The 10,182-nt window shown below is 41.8% G+C and overlaps 1 pseudogene; it reads right to left on the bottom strand.

Moving 5' to 3' along the window:
* Positions 1–8,598: 8,598 nt before the first annotated feature.
* LOC120590299 (uncharacterized) lies at positions 8,599–8,717 on the bottom strand (annotated as a pseudogene).
* Positions 8,718–10,182: the final 1,465 nt, after the last annotated feature.

Genomic DNA, 10,182 nt, shown 5'->3' on the forward strand with positions numbered 1-10,182 from the left:
TATACAATTATATACACTACATAATACTTGATCATGATGATAAACAACTATATTACTGATTTATGCTATCTGATTTATTTATGATTTCCTATGCTATACTTTTTATCATTATTTTAGAGTGTATCCCTTTGACTTATAAAAAAAGTTTGCTGTAAAACAGGACTTTGTGTTACGCTGGCAGCAGCCTCGTACAACTCATGTCTACCACATCTCTTGATTGCATCATTTTCTCTTGTGTTTGACTTAATCTAGTGTTGTTTTGTACAGTAACATCTGCACAGGCTTGTAGCCTAGGAGCAGTAGGCTATCCCACACAGCCTAGGTGTGCAGTAGGCTAGACCATCTAGGTTTGCATAAGCCATTCTATGATGTTCACACAGGGATGAAATAGCCTGAGGACACATTTCTCAGACTAGAGCCCTGTCATTAAAGCAGCACATGACTGTACATGCTTACGCGATTCATTGATTTGAAAGGTCTAACTGGTAGACCTAATCTCACTTGGGGGGGGCGGTCAAGAAAGGCTTCATGGGGAAGCAAAAATTAAGTTGTATATAGAACAGCAGAAAAGTGGCTCAAGCAGAGTGAACAGTGTAAGAAAGGGCCCAGGAAAAGGTTGAAGCATTTGAAAATGTCACAACCCAGACGGCAGGGTGGGTGGAAGGGGGAGTAGCCAGAGAGAGAGAGTCAGGGCACAAATTGTGCAAGGCTTTGTGGCCCATAGCAAGAATTTTGGCCTTAATCCTAAGTGTCATGGGAAATCTTTTTGGCATTTTAAACAGGGAAGAGTTGAGCCCCTACTGTGTAAATTATTTCATCTGAAAGGTCTGCAAAAATTATAAGCATGTAGCAAGGTGGCATTTTCCATCATCCCTCGTCCCTAGCATCATTCAGTGATACTGGCCACCAATATCCCTCTCTTCCCCATGACCGAGTAAGGGCTTTCTATCTTAGAGGTTTCCCGGAAATTCTGCAGCACTTTCAAGGCAAGTCATCCCAGGTATAGAGTGGTTTGGGCAGATCTTGACTCTCAGCTGATTACCACAGGCAGAGCCAAACTCTCAGTCTGCTAACTTCCCAGAAGTTTCTTGGCTGGTTTGGACCATTCCAGCATTCTCTTCTTTAAACCTGTGATAAGACCTAACTGCAATTCTAACTACATGTTCCCTGCTCTGTCCTTACCTCACCCAGTCATCTGTTTTTCAACGTCATAATCCGTTATGAAATCAATTTAGCAGATCTTGCCAGCATTTTCGAAACACCGAAATAGAATAAAATAGAAAATACCAAAATTCATTGGACAAGATAAGAGTATCACTTGATGACTTTTCATTTCAGATGCATATTTCTGTGGAGATTAGGATGTGTGTGTGCACATGCACCATAGGTCACACCATTAAATGGTTTTCTTAATTATGGGTCATGATCAAAAAAAGTTGAAGATTCACTCCCCTACTTCTTCCCATCTTCTGCGTAGTAGGAATTTAAACTTATTGAGATCTGATTCTTTGGCCTTACCTTATTTCCTTTATCGAGATCATTTTTATTCACCTCTGACATGTTAAAAAATCCTGTTCCTCTTATGCAAACAACTCACTGTTATTGGAATATATTTGAATTTTTCTCCTAATAGTGGAGCTTACCTTGAGTTTTTCTCCTCATCATCAACAGTGGCTTATACTTATAAAAGTGACCCATGGTTTGATGAGCAGCTCACACTCATGGGGACTATCCAAGGCCCAGGGCAGGCCAACCCAAGATATCTCACAATGGCATATTGATTATTTCAAATTAAAACCACTTGAGTGCAAGTAACGGAGGCATCAAATATAGAAAGTTCTTTCAAGAAGTTTGCCGATGTACAGACCAAGAGCTTTCAAATGTTGCTGAGCTTTTTGACCTACATTTTTCGCTTCTGGAAATCTACCCAAAGGAAGTAATTAGAGATACTGACAAAGACTTAGGCACAAGGATGGTAATTGCAGCTTTATCTATAATAGAGAAATGTTGGCAACAATGTAAATATCAAACAACAGGGAAATTGTTAAATAAATTATGGTATCTATTCATGATGAAATACTGTTCCAACGAATAAACATAATATTTTGGAAAAAATGTTTTAATGGCATTGAATAATATTCATAATGGATCAATTTAAAAAAACAGGCTATAAAAATAGTTATAAATTTGTTGTGTATAACATATTATTTATATGCAAAGAGAAAGGCAGGAAAGAAATACATAAAAATATCAAAAGTTATAGGAGAACCTCTTAAATTTTTGTTTTCCTCTATGTTTATTAGCATTTATTATTTTTATAATCAGGAAACCTTATTTTTTAAAAAAGTGAAATTTGCTATGAATAAAAAGAAATAGAGTTGTGACTGCAGGGTTGGCACTGGGAAGACATACACCTGAAGAACTAGTAGGCATTTTTAATTTTCAAAAATGAAGTCTATACAGCCCATCACGTTTCCCTTGTAGATCAGCCTGCCAGGAAGCTCGGAAGCAAACCTGATGTTTAGTCACCAGGATGTTATTCTCTTTTCTTTGCATATTTGGTTTGTCCCCTTTCTTGGGCTCCAGTTTCCTCATCTGCAAAGATAAGAAGAGGTATGTTGAATAATTTAGCCCAGTGGGGTGTGTCAAGGCCTCCCACCACGGCCCAAAGCCCCTTTGACCAAGAAACAGGTAAGAGACAGCAAATATCCCTCATGGCAAGACTCAGATCAGAGAACTTTAATGTGGACTGAAAACAATGTTCAGCAGATGGACAACTAATCCTCATCTGCACAGAGCACATACTATCATATCACATCAGATTGGAAGAGGAGGTAAGACCCCCTCATTACTGGTACCCAGGTGACTGCTCTTGTTACATCTGTGGCAGCATCATGGCTGCCTGGCTGTGGAGGAGCACTGTAAATTCATGCAATTTAGGGTGACACATCTGTGGGACAGACTCTTGGAAAGCCCAGAATCGCCCCTTCCCTTTGATAGCCTTCACGCTCAGAGGGGTTCTTTCCCAGGTGACGCCTCCGTCTCTCATGCAGAATTTGAGGAAGACCTTCAAGGAGTCCATGTCACAAAGGTGTAAAGACATAATCTTGACCTAGAGAAGCATACATTTAATGCTAACTTTCTGATGTTTCTGGCTGCAGTATATGATTTTGATCAAGGAGTTTTAAGTTTCTCAAAAGGAGTAAATTGCATACTGAGTTGATTTTTCACACCCCAGCCCAGGACTGTCCAACAGAACTTTCTGCATTGATAGCTGTGCTGTTCAATACAGTAGCCACTAACCACAGGTAGCAACTGAACACCTGAAATGTGTCTAGTGTACTTGAAAAAATGAACTTAAATTTTTATTTTATTTTAACTAGTCCAAGTTTAAATTTTAAAAGCCCCATGCAGCTGGTAGCTCTCATTTGGACAGCATAGGTCCAGTCCTTAATAAATCCTAAAGAAGTCCTTACAAATTCTAATGCTAATCACGTTACAGCAACCTATGTCCACCTCCCCTGCATTTATTCCAGAACTGTTTAAGGCAAATAAATGCCATCTCATCAGCAAAAATAAATATTTCCTAGGGGTACAGAGGTAGTTTGCTCTTTCCTTTGACTCCTAAACAGCATCTAGCACAGAGTTAGCCACATAATACTTAATCGCCATTATTTATTAACGTGGATAATGTGAGGGAGAAGTGAGAGGAAATATGTGGTCAAATTGGACCTTCCTATCTTCCTCCTCTTCACCCCACTCGTTGTGTCCGTACTCAGTGGATCTACTCCTCTCCTGTCCCCTAGTTACACCACGTGGACATTGCTAGTCCTGAAGAAGCTAATGACAATATTTAGCTTCTTTGTCTTTGTATTTCTCATCAACCATTACAAAATCTGCCAACACTCAAAGGCTATAATTCTTATAGGCAAAGACACGCTGTTAAGATGCCTGTGAAATGGTGGAGTAGGGAACTCCAAGAGACCATCCCTCTCTAAACACAGTGAATAAACTGGCAAAAACTGTCAAAATCAATTTTCTTGGAACTCTGGAAATGAGTCCAAGGTTTATAGCCACCAGATAAATGCTTAACCAAAAAGAAAAAAAAGAGGTTGAATCTCAGGAGGAAATCCTCGTGGCATTTTATCCTGGTCCCGCCCCTACTTCCCTGGATCCACAGCAGTCTTGAAGATGGAACCTGTATTGCTGGTGTGGATTCCTGGCGCTGGAGGAAATAGAGCAGAACTTGTGCTCAAAGAATTGTGGTTGTTTGCTTTGTCCTGTCTGGTGGCTCCCCAAACTGACATAAAGGGCTTGCTTCTAGTTTGTCTCTCACAGAGTGGAGAGGCAGTGACCTCAGGGGCATTTGTTAGAAACATTTAAAGGCAAATGTATTAGCCACTCTGCCAGAGCAAAGGATCACAGCTGGGGCGCACAATAGACACACAAAAAAATTGGGAGGAAATGATGAGGAGTGAGAGGCTTTAGGAATAAAGGCTTTGAAAAGCTCCTACGCATTCCCAGGAATCTAGAAGACTTTGCACAAGCCCAGGATAGGATGTATGCTCAGAAAAGATCAGTGAAGCCTCAAACCTTTTACCTCTGGCTGACCTTCAGGCTGTGCAAGCAGGAAGAGAAGGCTAAGGCAGAGTTGTAAATTGCCCAGCTGAGTGTTGATGGCACGCCCTAACACACACACACACACACACACACACACACACACACACACACACACACATGATCTGCAAAGACGTAAATATTTTTCCGATTTCGGTGCTAGGCTTTTCAGGAACTCTCTTAAATCACTAGCTGACTATTAAGCTAACCAAAGAGAGACTTCAGTAGGCACAAACGACAAAGAATACAGATTTTTTAAAATAAGTTCAAAAAAGTCACTAAACAAATAGAAACCGTGAGTATAAACAACAAACCCTGCGGAGGAAGGAAAATCTGACTTCCAGAGTTGGCACATGATAGCATTCAAAATGTTTGGTTTTCAACAAAAAAATTACAGAGCGTGTAAACAAACACGGGGAAGAAGAAATAGGGAGAGACTGCTTAATGAGTGCAGGGCTTCTTCTAGGGATGATGAAATGCTCTGGAATCAGATAATGGCAATGGTCGTGCATACTGTGAACATACTAGAAATGGCTGTGTTGTACATTTTTAAATGGTTAAAATGATGGTTTTTATCTTATGTGAATTTTATCTAAAAAAATATGACTCACTGCAAAATAGATACTTAAGCAGTATGCTGGAGCTTTGCTTTATAGTTTATTTAATGAAGTCATTTTGCAACTTTCCCCAGCAAATTCTCTTTTACTTTTAGACCCAGGACTCAGTAATTCCAGGTCTGCTAAGTTCATTATATGAGCTGGTCTGTAATTGGAGGCCTCTTTCTGGATGGCATTTGCCATGGGTCTTGTTGGCATGTTCAGATTGTCCCATTAAGTACAGTGTTTTTTCCAACATCCCCCAAATGCAAAATTTCCAAAACATGACCCCGATTTCTTCCCGTATTCTCTCCCTCCATCATCCTCCATCAGCAGAGGACATTTCCCCATGCTATTTTGGACAGCTCCCTTACACCATGTCCAATTAGTTTCCATGTCCACATTTTTAACCTCCTAAATGGCTTTCAAATCTGTTTGCTTCTCTTCATAGTCACTGCCACCACCTTCAGTCAATACGCCACCACTGCTTATCCGTACTATTAGAACAGACTCCCAACTGGTCTCACCCACCGCACGCTCTCTTGACCCTTTTTAGTCTATTTTCCATCTTCAATCCAGTTGCATTTTTAAAATGCAAATCTAATTATTTCACTCCTCCATGCAAAGCCTTTAATTGGCTTCCCATCGCTCTTAGAATAAAATCTTCAAGTGTTGAAATGGTCTGTAAGGCCCTGTGTGACCTGGCTTCTCTCCAGCCTCCCCACTGACTCACTACACTTCCGTCACAGAAGCTTCTCTCTGTTTCTCTCTGCCTCAGGGCAATCCTATACACGCTCATCTCTTTTTAGAACACTCTGTGTCCTTCCTTCTTTGTACTTACTCAGTCATACTCATTTTCAGAGCTTAGATGAAATGTCACTTCCTAAAGGAAGTCTTCCTGGCCCTCCCAGGCTCACATAAGTTCCCCTGTGAGGCCTAAATGTCCAGGGCTCCTCTTTTATGTACATCTTACTTTTATAATTTCTGTGATCAATTGCTCACTGTTTGACTCCCCCACTAAAATATGATACCCATCCAGGCAGGTACTGTGTTGTTGAATGCTCTAGTCCCAGTACCAATCACAGTCCGTGTGTATGGCGGGGGGCGAATACATATTTGTAGACTTAATATTTTGGAATGCAATTAGATCTTCCAGAAAACACCTCACTAACCAGTTGGCACCTTAGTAAGAATGAGTTGACAGCCTGCCAGAGAAAGAATGTACCCAGGTGCGCTTCATGCTCTTTGCTCCTTATCACAGGAGCAGGGTGGGGCAATGGGAGTAGGGATGATGCAGCCATTGCCAAGGAGTCCTATTCTGAGCCAGCCAAGCATACTCAGGATCCCAGAAGAACTATGTATGAGCAGTCTTTCGCTCCTCATTTCAGTGTCCTGTTACAACACAGCATTTCCAGGGCAGGGGAATTTAAGGGATGAGAATTATCCATTCTGTTCAACTTGACCTTCCAGACTGCTCAATCAATTCAGTGTCTTTTCTCTAGATTCTCAGGTACCCCAAGTGACCTTCCCTTCGCGTGGGGTTAGAGAAACATCTGGTCCTGGAATCCTCCCTGTTTCTCTCTTACCTCCTTTCCCACAGCCTCTGAGCCATTTTTAATTCCTTTGTTTCTCCCACAGTCCCCATCATCCCCAGTCCACTCCAGACCCCCCATGCCTTCTTGCGGTAGGTTGTCAGTGTCTGGTGTCAATCATTTAGTTTCATCCAATTTTACTGCTCAGTGGGATCCAGCAGTGGGGAGAGAAGAAGAATGGAGGGGAGAAGAGACAGACCCTAATCATGATCTGACCTCAAGGAGAGAGATGGGTAAACAATCCGATCTTTCATCCTGCCAGTGTTAACCCCCTGCCAACTTATTTCCTGGACATTATAATGCTAAAAAGAACTTCTGTTTCCTACTCTGCCTCTAGTTTTATTACCAAAGACCCCTCTGTTCATTTAGCTTCCAGGTGTGCCAAGAAGTATCCCCAGAGATGGAATAGAAAACCTGTAGAGACTGGGCACTAGAAAGAGTGGCAGCCGTGGGAGAAGTGAGAGCTAATACAGGAGACAAACTTCATCAACCTCACAAGGCTTTTTTGAGAGTCTGATATAATTCTGTATTTCTTGTGGAAAATGGGTATCAGGGAGGGATGCTGCAAAAATTATTTCCATAAGCTGCCTGAAACTGAGAATGATGTGCTGGGAATGACATCGAACAAATAGACTCCTAACTCCTTCCTCGTGTGCTTGTTTTCTCCCTCAGACTGCAAAGGGCAAAACAAACCAGATAATCAGTGATGAGTTAAGAGCATGAGTGACAAGCTGGTCCAAGTGCTTGAGCCTCCCATTCTAGGGAGGCTGCATCCTGGAGAAATAGGAGGACCCATGAACAGGAGAGATCAGCCCAGGCCATAACTTCAGAGGATCTCGGAGAAGGGGAAGGGTGCCAAAAACTAGAAACAGGCTGAGTTTGATGTCAGTTTAGATGATTAAGATCATCGTTTGTGGCCATCGAGTGTAAAGGGAAAAGTGGTCATAGGACCTGCATGAAAACCCTAACCCCATTTCTTTTCTTAGTAGGCATCCTGGGCTGGGAAACAGGAGTTTACAGCAGGTGGTATATCTGGGTTTCTGCAAAATATTGGACACTATGAATTCTTAAGAGCATCTATGCAAAAACATCTGAAGCAGCATCATCTGGAGGTGGAGTTTGGGTGACATTCCCCAGGGCTCTCGCTTTAATCTGCTCCTGTCCCCAAACTGTCACCATTAAATTTAGTTGTCCTTGCACCCAGCCTATATTTGTTTATATTTCCCAAAGGGCAAAATTTAATAAAATTAAACAGTGATAAACATAATGTCCTGTACTTTGGTCTGAAAATCAGCTGCACATCTATAACACAAAACGTGTAGTTTAGTTAGAGTGGCACTATAAACCTCTTAAGAGTTAATAACAATTCTCCTCATTCTGAAAGGACTCTCGTAGCAAGTACTACTGTGGGATGATGATCTCCACATTACAGGATCTCTGCTCCCCTTTTGATATGAATCTATTAATTTTATCATTGGTTATTAGGGGATCTGCAACCTGATCTCAATTCTCATACAGACTGTGTTTCCCTGAAGAGCTTCGAAGTGAGTTGACTTCCTTTCTCAAGGACAGGGCAGGTACATTTGTCATCCAGCGACTAAATCAGCCAAGAATTCACACCAAAGTGAACAGTGGAGAAAAGTCATATCCAAAGAAGCCCCTTGTATTTGCAATATTCCTGAGAGTTTATTTTATTTATTTATTTTTTTTAGGCGAGGCGACTCTTGGTTGACCTCACAGATTGCAAGGATTGTCAGTTTACAATCCCTTATTTTTTATTTATTTATTTTTTAAACCTACAGTACCTGGTCTTCCTAGGTGGTCTCCCATCCAAGTACTAACCAGGCCCGAACCTGCTTAGCTTCTGAGATCAGAGGGGATGGGGCTTGTTCAGGGTGGCATGGCTGTAGACTCCTGAGAGTTTAAAAGGCACTGCTCTCAAAAAGGAGCTGTCATCATTGGTAACTATAGTTTAATATAAACTAGGTGTAATAGACAGGGAGGGACCTAGAAATGCACACTTCGTGAAAGTCCTCTCTGTGTCCCCTTGTTAAAGATGGCCCAGCAGATATTTGTTTGCTTTCCCACCATCCTGCCCTTTGAAGTCCCAAACTACTACCACCCCCCACCCTTTCTCCTCAGCTCAAGGTGACATATAAGCCTCTACTGCTAGATTTGTCCTTGGATCCAATATTCTTACAGAACCCCAATACGTACATATGTGATTAAATTTGATTACTTTCTCGTGTTAATCTGTCTCATGTCAATTTGATTATTAGACCAGTCAGAAGAACTAAAAGAGGAAAAAAGGAGAAATTTCCCCCTCCCCATACTATATGAATAAGTCCTCCAGGTGATTCTGATGCATGTTCAAGTCTGAGACCCACTGGTTTAGAGAATTAGAACATCAGGCTGAATTACTTCTTTTTTTTTTTTTGCCCATTTTTCTCCTCCTTCCTCTAAAATCCAGGTCACACGCTGCCTCCTCTTGGCATTTGTCCTTCCTGCCTGCTTCCTTTAGCCTCACTCTCCATATACCACTCACAGGATTTGATCCTTCCTTGTATTGATTGTTCTTCCTTATCTATGTTTGTCTGTCTTGGATCTCATGGTCAAAGCTACCTAAGTGGGCACTCCAATGTAAAAACCCAATATTCACCCTGCCCCTAGAATACACAGCAGGAATACGCATCTCTTCTCTTCTCTCTTCTCTCTCACACACACACACACACACACACACACACACACACACACACGGTAGACACACAGCTCTTTTTTCCTGTGACATCATTAGGTCACTGTGCATGCTGGGCTTTCCCGTAACCAGAGACACACTATCTGTTCCAAGACTGCTCCTGTCTTACTGCAGAGTTTTCTGGGAGTCCTGGCTCTACTCCTCTTTTGACTTGTCCTCCTAAGGAAAGGTTTGACATTCTCCTGCATGTTACAACCTTGGCAGGAAGCCCATCTTCCTGCTCCTGAAGGTGTAGATCATTCCTGGTCCTGCCAGAGACATCTTCTCAGCGTATTACCTAACCACCCCGACCACATTCCCCAACCAAATGTTCTAGCTACTTCAGTAACAGCTTTTTATTATCGTAACACTATGTTAGTGTTTTACTCCATCTTCTGCCTCTGCCAGAATTCAAGATATGTATCCTGAAGAGATACATATCTCATTCTCTTAATCTGAGTCTTTCCTTTTCCATCAGTTCATAGCCTTCTGCCCACACTTCATTGACAGAATGTCCTTGATGGATTTCACTGGGCTTTCCCTTTCTGATGACCCTAGGAAGCCATGGATAACTATGCAGGTGTGTGATCAGCTGTGGTTAGTCTGCCCAGTTTCCCTTTGTAATCTCCATCAAGTCAGATAC

Source organism: Pteropus medius, unplaced genomic scaffold, assembly GCF_902729225.1.
Source record: "Pteropus medius unplaced genomic scaffold, Ma_sr-lr_union100, whole genome shotgun sequence".
In the NCBI taxonomy this organism is placed as follows: Eukaryota; Metazoa; Chordata; class Mammalia; order Chiroptera; family Pteropodidae; genus Pteropus; species Pteropus medius.